General features: G+C 42.6%; 1 protein-coding gene across 5 annotated transcripts in view; it reads left to right on the top strand.

The window, feature by feature from the left end:
- The window catches only part of LOC139765362 (uncharacterized), a 574,294-nt gene that overhangs the window by 535,344 nt on the left and 25,002 nt on the right, over positions 1-13,948 (top strand). The window contains exon 6 of one of the 5 annotated variants that reach the window (XM_071692743.1): positions 640-1,085. The exons of the other annotated variants lie outside the window; for them this stretch is intronic. The gene's annotated coding sequence lies outside the window, so the exon portion shown is untranslated. Of the gene's footprint in view, positions 1-639; positions 1,086-13,948 lie in introns of those variants that run through there. 5 annotated transcript variants of the gene reach the window in all.

Below are 13,948 nucleotides of genomic sequence, written 5' to 3'. Positions count from 1 at the left end.
TCTGAAAAGTACTGTGTTGTTAGGACTATTATGAAGAAAGTTAGACCCGTTCTTTGGGATCCTTACAATTGACCCTAGTGTAAGATGGATGCCATGGCCATGGTTGTCCTGTGCTCCCTGATGTAAAGGTCTCAACCAGTTCTTGGTGTTATAAGGCCATAGTACTTTCCTTAGTTTGAGTTTAAGGTGTTTACAACTGAATTCAGCAACAGACCACAGGGTCCTAATGAAGCCATTTGTGAAAATGGAAGAGGTCAGAAAGCCTTTGATTAATATGGTAGAAGTAGAAAGATTCACAGACAGTTAAGGAGGTACACATAATGTTAGTCATGGAAATGAAGCAAAATATTTATCAGCTCTTTGCTTAAATGTATCCGTGATGCTGCTTTCAACTACTCTAATTGATAAGTTGTTCCATATGTCGGTAATTCTGTTAAAGAAAAAGTACGTCACCTCATTTGAGGAAAAACATTTGCCCTTGAGTTTATTCTATTACCGAGTAATATCAAATGAATCTATCTGTAAGTAGCTCTTGAAACTGAGATAATCAAATCCTTTAATGAGTTTGAATATTTGTGCTAGATCACCTCTTCACCTTTTTTCTAAACTAAACTCACTTCTTTTATTTGGCTCTTGTAGGATTTGTTTCTCGGGCTGGGAATCATCTTGGTAGTTTGCCTCTGCACTCTTTTGGTTCTGTCTATATCTTACCTCAAGTAAGACAACCAAAAGTGGACATAATACCCCAGATGAGGATGCAGCAGTGAGTTGTAAAGAGTGAAAATAATTTCCTGAGACTTAAAATGGAAAGCCTTACCCATGAATTCAGGAATTTTGTTCACTATTTTTCTTGCTTCTGTGCTGTTTACTTGCTGTAGATCACCAGAGATTATCACACCAAGGTCCTTTTCCTCATTTCTGTTTTTAACTCAACAGATTTCATGTCATAGTTTGTCTTGTCATTTTTACTCCTGACGTAAAAACTTTCCATGTATCAATATCAAAATATTTTTCCACCTATTAGCACAGTTCATTAGTTTGTATATGTCATAATGAAGCTACAGACATTCAGTTTGTTATTCATATATTATTCATTTATTTATTTTCCTTTGTCGCTGTCTCCCGCATTAGCGAGGTAGCGCAAGGAAACAAGACGAAAGAATGGCCCAATCAACCCACATACACATGTATATACATACACATCCACACACACAAATATACATACCTATACATCTCAACGTATACATATATATACACAAACAGACATATACATATATACACATGTACATCATTCATACTGTCTGCCTTCATTCATTCCCATCGCCATCCCGCTACACATGAAATAACAACCCCCTCCCTCCTCATGTGCACAAGGTAGCGCTAGGAAAAGACAACAAAGGCCACATTCATTCACACCCAGTCTCTAGCTGTCATGTTATAATGCACCGACTCCACATCCAGGCCCCACAGAACTTTCCATGGTTTACCCCAGACACTTCACATGCCCTGGTTCAATCCATTGACAGCACGTCAACCCTGGTATACCACATCATTCCAATTCACTCTATTCGTTGCACGCCTTTCACCCTCCTGCATGTTTAGGACCCGATCACTCAAAATCTTTTTCACTCCATCTTTCCACCTCCAATTTGGTCTCCCACTTCTCCTTGTTCCCTCCACCTCTGACACATATAAACTCTTGGTCAATCTCTCCTCACTCATTCTCTCCATGTGACCAAACCATTTCAAAACACCCTCTTCTGCTCTCTCAACCACACTCTTCTTATTACCACATATCTCTCTTACCCTTACATTACTTACTCGATCAAACCACCTCACACCACATATTGTCCTCAAACATCTCATTTCCAGCACATCCAACCTCCTCCACATAACTCTATCTATAGCCCACGCCTCGCAACCACATAACATTGTTGGAACCACTATTCCTTCAAACATACCCATTTTTGCTTTCCGAGATAATGTTCTTGACTTCCACACTTTCTTCAACGCTCTCAGAACTTTTGCCCTCTCCCCCACCTTATGATTCACTTCCGCTTCCATGGTTCCATCCGCTGCCAAATCTGCTCCCAGATAACTAAAACACTTCGCTTCCTCCAGTTTTTCTCCATTCAAACTTACCTCCCAATTGACTTGTCCCGACTGTACCTAATAACCTTGCTCTTATTCACATTTACTCTAAGCTTTCTTCTTTCACACACTTTACCAAAATCAGTCACCAGCTTCTGCAGTTTCTCACACGAATCAGCCACCAGCACTGTATCATCAGCGAACAACAACTGACTCACTTCCCAAGCTCTCTCATCCACAATAGCCTGCATACTTGCCCCTCTTTCCAAAACTCTTGCATTCACCTCCCTAACAACCCCATCCATAAACAAATTAAACAACCATGGAGACATCACACACCCCTGCCGCAAACCTGCATTCACTGAGAACCAATCACTTTCCTCTCTTCCTACATCCTCGATAAAAACTTTTCACTGCTCCTAACAACTTGCCTCCCACACCATATATTCTTAATACCTTCCACAGAGCATCTCTATCAACTCTATCATATGCCTTCTCCAGATCCATAAATGCTACATACAAATCCATTTGCTTTTCTAAGTATTTCTCACATACATTCTTCAAAGCAAACACCTGATCCACACATCCTCTACCACTTCTGAAACCACACTGCTCTTCCCCAATCTGATGCTCTGACATGCCTTCACCCTCTCAATCAATACCCTCCCATATAATTTCCCAAGGATACTCAACAAACTGATACCTCTGTAATTTGAGCACTCACTTTTATCCCCTTTCCCTTTGTCCAGTGGCACTATCCAACCATTCCACCACTCCTCAGGCACCTCACCATGAGTCATACATACATTAAATAACCTTACCAACCAGTCAACAATAGTCACCTCCTTTTTTGATAAATTCCACTGCAATACCATCCAGACCCTCTGCCTTGCCGGCTTTCATCTTCCGCAAAGCTTTTAATACCTCTTGTCTGTTTACCAAATCATTCTCCCTAACCCTCTCACTTTGCACTTCACCTCGACCAAAACGAACTATATCTGCCACTCTGTCATCAAACACATTCAACAAACCTTCAAAATACTCACTCCATCTCCTTCTCACATCACCACTATCACCTCCCCATTAGCCCCCTTCACTGAAGTTCCCATTTGTTCCTTTGTCTTATGCACTTTATTTACCTCCTTCCAAAACATCTTTTTGTTCCCCCTAAAATTTAATGATACTCTCTCACCCCATCTCTCATTTGCCCTCTTTTTCACCTCTCGCACCTTTCTCTTGACCTCCTGCCTCTTTCTTTTATACATCTCCCACTCATTTGCATTATTTCCTTGCAAAAATTGTCCAAATGCCTCTCTCTTCACTTTCACTAATAATCTTACTTCTTAATCCCAACACTCACTACCCTTTCTAATATGCTCACCTCCCACGCTTCTCATGCCACAAGCATCTTTTGCGCAAGCCATCACTGCTTCCCTAAGTACATCCCATTCCTCCCCCACTCTCCTTACCTCCTTTGTTCCCACCTTTTTCCATTCTGTACTCAGTCTCTCCTGGTACTTCCTCACACAAGTCTCCTTCCCAAGCTCACTTACTCTCACCACTCTTTTCACCCCAACATTCTCTCTTCTTTTCTAAAAACCTCTACAAATCTTCACCTTCGGCTCTTCAAGATAATGATCAGACATCCCTCCAGTTGCACCTCTCAGCACATTAACATCCAAAAGTCTCTCTTTCGCATGCTTATCAAGTAACATGTAATCCAATAACGCTCTTCAACCATCTCTCCTACTTACATACGTATACTTATGTATATCTCTCTTTTTAAACCAGGTATTCCCAATCACCAGTCCTTTTTCAGCACATAAATCTACAAGCTCTTCACTATTTCCATTTACAACACTGAACACCCCATGTACACCAATTATTCCCTCAACTGCCACATTACTCACCTTTGCATTCAAATCACCCATCACTATAACCTGGTCTTGTGCATCAAAACTACTAACACACTCGCTTAGCTGCTCCCAAAACACTTGCCTCTTATGATCTTTCTTCTCATGCCCAGGTGCATATGCACCAATAATCACCCATCTCATATCAGAGTTTACTTTCTTACACTCTATCACATACTCCCACCACTCCTGTTTCAGGAGTAGTGCTACTCCTTCCCTTGCTCTTGTACTCTCACTAACCCCTGACTTTACTCCCAAGACATTCCCAAACCACTCTTCCCCTTTACCCTTCAGCTTCGTTTCACTCAGAGCCAAAACATCCAGGTTCCTTTCCTCAAATGTACTACCTATCTCTCCTTTTTTCTCATCTTGCTTACATCCACACACATTTAGACACCCCCAATCTGAGCCTTCGAGGAGGATGAGCACTCCCCACGTGACTCCTTCTCTGTTTCCCCTTTTAGAATGTTAAAATACAAGGAGGGGAGGGTTTCCAGCCCCCCCCCCGCTCCCGTCCCCTTTTGTCGCCTTTTACGACACGTGAGGGATGCGTGGGAAGTATTCTTTCTCCCCAGCAGGATAGTATCATCTGCAAATATAAATATCTTACAATGCATCCATAATCGGTATCATTAATATATATACGAGACATAGAACTGGTCACATGACTGTAACACACTACTTGTTATGCTCAACCATTCAGAAGCTTGATCATTAATTACTGCTCTGCTTATGGCCAGTCAACCAATTTCCTAACCTGACTATGACTTAACTTTTGTTAATAAGCTTTGATGCAGACTTTATTGAATGCTCTTAGAAAGTCTAAATAGATGACATCTACCATTTACTTCTACCATATATGTTGAATACTTCATAAAAAAAAAGTGAAGTGAATCATAGGGTGGGGGAGGGGGCGAAAATCCTGGGAGCCTTGAAGAATGTGTGGAAGTCGAGAACATTATCTCGGAAAGCAAAAATGGGTATGTTTGAAGGAATAGTGGTTCCAACAATGTTGTATGGTTGCGAGGCGTGGGCTATGGATAGAGTGGTGCGCAGGAGGGTGGATGTGCTGGAAATGAGATGTTTGAGGACAATGTGTGGTGTGAGGTGGTTTGATCGAGTAAGTAATGTAAGGGTAAGAGAGATGTGTGGAAATAAAAAGAGCATGGTTGAGAGAGCAGAAGAGGGTGTTTTGAAATGGTTCGGGCACATGGAGAGAATGAGTGGGGAAAGATTGACAAAGAGGATATATGTGTCAGAGGTGGAGGGAACGAGGAGAAGTGGGAGACCAAATTGGAGGTGGAAAGATGGAGTGAAAAAGATTTTGTGTGATCGGGGCCTGAACATGCAGGAGGGTGAAAGGCGGGCAAGGAATAGAGTGAATTGGAATGATGTGGTATACCGGGGTTGACGTGCTGTCAGTGGATTGAATCAGGGCATGTGAAGCGTCTTGGGTAAACCATGGAAAGTTATGTGGGACCTGGATGTGGAAAGGGAGCTGTGGTTTCGGGCATTATTGCATGACAGCTGGAGACTGAGTGTGAACGAATGGGGCCTTTGTTGTCTTTTTCTAGTGCTACCTCGCACACATGAGGGGGGAGGGGGATGGTATTCCATGTGTGGCGAGGTGGCGATGGGAATGAATAGGGGCAGACAGTGTGAATTGTGTGCATGGGTATATATGTATGTGTCTGTGTGTGTATATATATGTGTACATTGAGATGTATAGGTATGTATATTTGCGTGTGTGGGCATGTGTGTGTGTACATTGTGTATGGGGGTGGGTTGGGCCATTTCTTTCGTCTGTTTCCTTGCGCTACCTCGCAAACGCAGGAGACAGCGACAAAGCAAAATAAATATAAATACTTCATAAAAGATATTAAGCACATTTGTCAAACATGAGTGACAGTGATGAAAACAGTGCTGAGGCTCATTTATAATAGGTAGTCCTATAAATTGTTCATAGTCTTGTCCTGAGTGATGGTTTCCATACTTTACTGACTACATACATTATGCTAATTGAATGATTATTTTCAGACGGTGATTTCCATCTTTTTTGAATTGGTGTTACGTTGGCAAATTTCCATTCTTCTGTAGCATTTCCCATACTGAGTGACTCACTGAAAAGAGTAGCCACAGGCTTCACTATCCTGCTGTTTTATTTACTCCTACTCGTACACATGCCTTACATCCTAGGTAAAAACTTTTCACTGCTTCTAGCAACGTACTTCCCACACCATATCCTCATAATATCTTCCTCAAAGCATCTCCATCAACCCAATCATATGCCTTCTCCAGATCCATAAATGCTACATACAAATCCATCTGTTTTCTCAATATTTCTCACAAACATTTTTCAAAGCAAACACCTGATCCACACATCCTCTACCACTTCTGAAAGAACACTGTTCTTCCCCAATCTGATGCTCTGTACATGCCTTCACCCTCTCAATCAATACCCTCCCATATAATTTACCAGGAATACTCAACAAACTTATGGCCTCTGTAGTTTGAACACTAAAATTTATCCCCTTTCCCTTTGTACAATGGCACTATGCATGCATTCCGCCAATCCTCAGGCACTTCACCATGATCCATGCATACATTCAATATCCTTACCAACCAATCAACAACACAGTCATCCCCGTTTTTAATAAATTCCACTGTAATACCATCCAAACCCGCTGCCTTGCCGCCTTTCATGTTCCGCAGAGCTTTCACTACCTCTTCTCTGTTTACCAAACCATTCTTCCTTGACTATCTCACTTCGCACACCACCTTGACCAAAACACTGTTTTTTTGTTTTTTTTTTATTTTGCTTTGTCGCTGTCTCCCGCGTTTGCGAGGTAGTGCAAGGAAACAGATGAAAGAAATGGCCCAACCCACCCCCATACACATGTATATACATACACGTCCACACACGCAAATATACAAACCTATACATCTCAATGTACACATATATACACACACACAGACACATACATACATACCCATGCACACAGTTCACACTGTCTGCCTTTATTCATTCCCATCACCACCTCGCCATACATGTAATACCATCCCCCTCCCCCCTCATGTGTGCGAGGTAGCGCTAGGAAAAGACAACAAAGGCCACATTCGTTCACACTCAGTCTCTAGCTGTCATGCAATAATGCCCGAAACCACAGCTCCCTTTCCACATCCAGGCCCCACACAACTTTCCATGGTTTACCCCAGACACTTCACATGCCCTGATTCAATCCACTGACAGCACGTCAACCCCGGTATACCACATCGATCCAGTTCACTCTATTCCTTGCCCTCCTTTCACCCTCTTGCATGTTCAGGCCCCGATCACTCAAAATCTTTTTCACTCTATCTTTCCACCTCCAGTTTGGTCTCCCACTTCTCCTCGTTCCCTCCACCTCCGACACATATATCCTCTTGGTTAATCTTTCCTCACTCATTCTCTCCATGTGCCCAAACCATTTCAAAACACCCTCTTCTGCTCTCTCAACCACACTGTTTTTATTTCCTCACATCTCTCTTACCCTTACATTACTTACTCGGTCAAACCACCTCACACCACATATTGTCCTCAAACATCTCATTTCCAGCACATCCACCCTCCTGCGCACAACTCTATCCATAGCCCACGCCTCGCAACCATATAACATTGTTGGAACCACTATTCCTTCAAACATACCCATTTTTGCTTTCCGAGATACTGTTCTCGACTTCCAAACATTCTTCAAGGCTCCCAGGATTTTCGCCCCCTCCCCCCCTATGATTCACTTCCGCTTCCATGGTTCCATCCGCTGCCAGATCCACTCCCAGATATCTAAAACACTTTACTTCCTCCAGTTTTTCTCCATTCAAACTTACCTCCCAATTGACTTGACCCTCAACCCTACTGTACCTAATAACCTTGTTCTTATTCACATTTACTCTTAACTTTCTTCTTTCACACACTTTACCAAACTCAGTCACCAGCTTCTGCAGTTTCTCACATGAATCAGCCACCAGCGCTGTATCATCAGCGAACAACAACTGACTCACTTCCCAAGCTCTCTCATCCACAACAGACTTCATACTTGCCCCTCTTTCCAAAACACTGTTTATCTGCCACTTTATCTTCAAACACATTGAACAAACCTTTAAAATACTCACTCCATCTCCTTCTCACTTCACCACTACTTGTTATTACTTCCCCATTAGCCCACTTCACAAACGTTCCCATTTGTTCTCTTGTCTTATACATTTTATTTACCTCCTTCCAAAAAATCTTTTTATTCATTCTAAAATCTAATGATACTCTCTAACCCCAACTCTCATTTGCCTTCTTTTTCACCTCTTGCACCTTTCTCTTGACCTCCTGCCACTTTCTTTTATACATCTCCCAGTCATTTGCATTTCCCTGCAAAAATCGTCCAAACGCCATCTCCCTTCTCTTTCACTAACACTCTTACTTCATCCCACCACTCACTAAAATTTTTTAACTTCCCACCTCCCACCTTTCTCATGCCACAAGCATCTTGTGCGCAAGCCATCACTGCTTCCCCAAATACATCCCATTCCTCCCCCACTCCCCATACTTCATTTGCTCACACCTTTTGCCATTCTGCAATCAGTCTCACCTTGGACTTCCTCACACAAGTCTCCTTTTACAAGCTCGCTCACTCTCACCACTCTCTTCACCCCAACATTCTCTTCTTTTCTGAAAACCTCTACAAATCTTCACCTTTGCCTTCACAAGATAATGACCAGACATCCCTTCAGCTGCCCCTCTCAGCACATTAACATCCAAAAGTCTCTCTTTCACATGCCTATCAATGAACACGTAATCTGATAACACTCTCTGGCCATCTCTCCTACTTACATATGTATACTTATGTACATCTCTCTTTTTAAACCAGGTATTCCCGATCACCACTCCTTCTTCAGCACACAAATCTACAAGCTCTTCACCATTTCCGTTTACAATACTGAACACCCCAGGTACACCAATTATACCCTCAACTGCCACATTACTCACCTTTGCATTCAAATCACCCATCACTATATCCCAGTTTCGTATATCAAAGCTGCTAACACACTCACTCAACTGCTCCCAAAACACTTGCCTCTCATGATCTTTCTTATGACCAGGTTCAGTTTTACTCATATCAATCCAGAGGCTACTTTCTTACACTCTGTCACATACTCTAACAAATCCTGCTTCAGGAGTCGTGCTACTCCTTCCTTTGCTCTTGTCCTCTCACCAATCCCTGACTTTACTCCCAAGACATTCCCAAACCACTCTTCCCCTTAACCCTTGAGCTTTATTTCATTCAGATCCAAAACATCCAGGTTCCTTTCCTCAAACATAGTGAAGGCTCCAGTCACAGACAAAGTCCACATCAAGGCCAGTTATTAACTATAATATAGAATTATGAAAGGGAAAAAGAAAAGACAAGGGAAACTATTTAAGAATTTCAAAGGGAGTGAAAATCCTATCTTTAAAAGTGTGCCAGGTCACAGTTACCGGGAAAGACATAAGATGGAAAAGAGTTTCAAAGCTCGGATGTGTTGGGAAAGAAGTAGCTGTCAAAACGGACCACCCTTGAGTTGCCGATTGCCACACAATAATCATGTGATGCAGCAGCTTGCCAAGTCTTGTGTGGTCTAGCTGGTGGTTGGGCCACACATGCAGCCAGCTCTCGAGAATAAAAATCAGAGTGATACCTATAGAAGAGGGAAAGTGAACCAACACTGCAGTGTAGGGCAAGGGGGTCAAGTTTGGAAGTTAGCCTGTGACAGTTAGTAAGTCGACAGCTTTCGACTTACCTCTGTCAAGTAAGGATACAGAGCTAGAACCACCTCAAATGTAAGAGCAATACTCCACACAAGTACGATCAATTATTTGTATAAACAGGGCAACTGTTCGGATGAAATATCAGCATCTAAACAGAATCCCAGTTTCTTAGAGACAGATTTATCTATTTCTGTAGTGTGGGGTTTCCAAGAAAGAGTGGATGTTACAGTAATACCAAGTATGTTCACCAAATTGAGAGGTGGAATTACAGAACCGTCAAAGGAGAGACAAGAGTTTTCAATAAAGGATGGATAGAAACTGGGTCTTGGAGACATTAAACTTCACACGATTTTGTTTACTCCACTGATATACCCAGTCCAAGTCTGAGTTTATTGAGGAAGCAGTGTCGAGATGAGATGCAGATCGAGTGAGAGAAGAGGGAGCAGAATTGAAGGATGTGGATGAATGCAGTCATCAGTACGTGAATGCACTTGGTTTTTTGTGGAAGAAAGGAAATCGTTGATGAAAAGGAGAAATAGTGTAGAGGACAGGCCAGAATCTTGAGGGACATTGCTGTTGATGGAATAAGAAATGGGAGGTAGATTCATCAACAACCATAAAGATAGATCGGCCAGAGAAGAAGCCAAAGATGAAGGAACAAAGTGAGGGAGGGAAGCCAAAACAAAAAAGGAGCTTAGAGATGACACACCCATTCAAAACCCTTAGTTATGTCAAGGGCAACTACACATGACTCCCTAAATCTTTCAGGAATGATGACCAGACATTAGTAAGATAGGAAAGTATATCACCAAATGATCTTGCCTTATGGAAGTCATACTGGTGATCAGAGAGAAGACTGTGTTTTTGAGGTGTTTCAGGATGTTGGGAGTTGAGGATGGATTCTAAGCTTTGAAAATGGTAGATGTCAAATCGACAGGATGATAGTTTGAGGGGTTGACAGGGTCATCCTTCCTCAGGATGAGATCATCAATGCAAGCTTGCGAGAAGGAAAAGGTTTGGTTTTTAAACAGTAATGGAACAGATGAACAAGTGCAGGTGCAAGGTCAGAGGCACACTCTTTCAGTACACAGGGATGGATGCCATTAGGACATAGCCTTGGTTGTGTCTACAAAGAGAAGTGCTTTTCAGACAATCCGAAACGAGATTAAAGGAAGAGGCACAGGATTAGTAAGAGGGGCATCAGGGGGTGGAGGAGTGTTAGACTCATCCATGGTAGAGTTAGAGGAGAAACAGGAACCAAAAAGTGCTGCTTTATCTACAGGAGAGACTGACACAGTAATATCTGGATGGAGAAGTTAAGGAAAAGTAGAGCAAGAGAAGTATAGTGATGACCTTAGCTAGAGACCACAAAGACCTATGGCTGGATGATGAGAAGTTATCGAACTTCCTTTGAATAAAGGAATGGTTTGCCTCCCTGGATAACGTACTCGCAATGATTACGGGTAGTGATAAATACTGAATGGGAGTCTTTCCAAGCCCAATGTGCCTGATCCTTGTCTTGAAGAAGAGGTCATCTTTGAGGAAGAAAGGATAAATGCTTCCATTCCCACAAGAATAACCTCTGCTATGCATTTGGCGATGACAGAAGGTATATTACAAGTATTACTGCCAAGGTATTACCTGGGGATAGGAGAGAAAGAATACTTCTTGCGTATTCCCTGCAGTCATAGAAGACGACTAAAAGGGCTGGAAATCCTCCCCTCTAGTTTTACTTTTCCAAAAGAAGGAACAGAGCTGGGGACAGAGTGAGGAATTTTCCCCTCTAAGGTTCAGTCATATGTTCTTGAACACTACCTCGCTAACAAGGGAAATGGCGAGTATGTATGAAAAAAATGCCTGGGTATCGGGTGGATTAGTGACAGCTGCTGAGTTTGCCAGCACTTCAGTGGTTGTCAAGTTGCACTCCTTTGACCCAAGTAGCTGTCTTTCCTTTCTGCCTCACCCACATGTGGACGACTGGCATTCTGTCCACAAACAATCTCACTTTGTCATACATAACACTTGACAACACTTAACTCACACAGCTCATTCTTCTTAACTAAATTTCTCCTGTGGTGAGCATTATGCACTAGCCCTGCCTTTTGACAAAATGGTAGGAGCAACAGATAGAGGAAGTAGGTAGAAACATTTAGGCTGGAGCATTAGGTAGAAACATAAGGTAGAAGTAGTAGGTAGGAGCATTTGATAGTAGTAGTCAGTAGGAGCATTACATAGAAGCCTCTACAAACACTACACTAGAATTGCCCTCTGCTAGTGGCCTGTTAAGAGCAAGGCACTAAAGGCTAAGAAGCAGCACTGGAGTTCACTACTTATGGTGACTATTGCTCTGGCCATCCCCTTCAGGGAGTTCCAGTTAGAAATAGGCATCTGAGATATAGATAGAAAGATACATAGAAGGATCACCACATAAGAAACAGTCATGTACCCAAGGAAAGTCAGAGAAGAATTTTCTCAAGTTCTTCCAGTCAGCTCTGTTGAGTTGCTAATATTTACATCTGGAGAGGGCTGCTAGAGAGGTGGTGCCATTAGAATAGATGCATATATGAAAATATATGACTCAGGGTGAGGTGCCTGAGGATTGGCGGAATGCGTGCATAGTGCCATTGTACAAAGGCAAAGGGGATAAGAGTGAGTGCTCAAATTACAGAGGTATAAGTTTGTTGAGTATTCCTGGTAAATTATATGGGAGGATATTGATTGAGAGGGTGAAGGCATGTACAGAGCATCAGATTGGGGAAGAGCAGTGTGGTTTCAGAAGTGGTAGAGGATGTGTGGATCAGGTGTTTGCTTTGAAGAATGTATGTGAGAAATACTTAGAAAAGCAAATGGATTTGTATGTAGCATTTATGGATCTGGAGAAGGCATATGATAGAGTTGATAGAGATGCTCTGTGGAAGGTATTAAGAATATATGGTGTGGGAGGCAAGTTGTTAGAAGCAGTGAAAAGTTTTTATCGAGGATGTAAGGCATGTGTACGTGTAGGGAGAGAGGAAAGTGATTGGTTCTCAGTGAATGTAGGTTTGCGGCAGGGGTGTGTGATGTCTCCATGGTTGTTTAATTTGTTTATGGATGGGGTTGTTAGGGAGGTGAATGCAAGAGTTTTGGAAAGAGGGGCAAGTATGAAGTCTGTTGGGGATGAGAGAGCTTGGGAAGTGAGTCAGTTGTTGTTCGCTGATGATACAGCGCTGGTGGCTGATTCATGTGAGAAACTGCAGAAGCTGGTGACTGAGTTTGGTAAAGTGTGTGAAAGAAGAAAGTTAAGAGTAAATGTGAATAAGAGCAAGGTTATTAGGTACAGTAGGGTTGAGGGTCAAGTCAATTGGGAGGTGAGTTTGAATGGAGAAAAACTGGAGGAAGTGAAGTGTTTTAGATATCTGGGAGTGGATCTGGCAGCAGATGGAACCATGGAAGCGGAAGTGGATCATAGGGTGGGGGAGGGGGCGAAAATTCTGGGAGTCTTGAAGAATGTGTGGAAGTCGAGAACATTATCTCGGAAAGCAAAAATGGGTATGTTTGAAGGAATAGTGGTTCCAACAATGTTGTATGGTTGCGAGGCGTGGGCTATGGATAGAGTTGTGCGCAGGAGGATGGATGTGCTGGAAATGAGATGTTTGAGGACAATGTGTGGTGTGAGGTGGTTTGATCGAGTAAGTAACGTAAGGGTAAGAGAGATGTGTGGAAATAAAAAGAGCGTGGTTGAGAGAGCAGAAGAGGGTGTTTTGAAATGGTTCGGGCACATGGAGAGAATGGGTGAGGAAAGATTGACCAAGAGAATATATGTGTCGGAGGTGGAGGGAACGAGGAGAAGAGGGAGACCAAATTGGAGGTGGAAAGATGGAGTGAAAAAGATTTTGTGTGATCGGGGCCTGAACATGCAGGAGGGTGAAAGGAGGGCAAGGAATAGAGTGAATTGGAGCGATGTGGTATACCGGGGTTGACGTGCTGTCAGTGGATTGAATCAAGGCATGTGAAGTGTCTGGGGTAAACCATGGAAAGTTGTGTAGGTATGTATATTTGCGTGTGTGGACGTATGTATATACATGTGTATGGGGGTGGGTTGGGCCATTTCTTTCGTCTGTTTCCTTGCGCTACCTCGCAAACGCGGGAGACAGCGACAAAGCAAAAAAAAAAAAGAAATGAAAATGTGATC

Source organism: Panulirus ornatus, chromosome 54 (assembly GCF_036320965.1).
Source record: "Panulirus ornatus isolate Po-2019 chromosome 54, ASM3632096v1, whole genome shotgun sequence".
NCBI lineage: Eukaryota > Metazoa > Arthropoda > Malacostraca > Decapoda > Palinuridae > Panulirus > Panulirus ornatus.
This window is presented reverse-complemented; position numbering and strand designations above follow the sequence as displayed.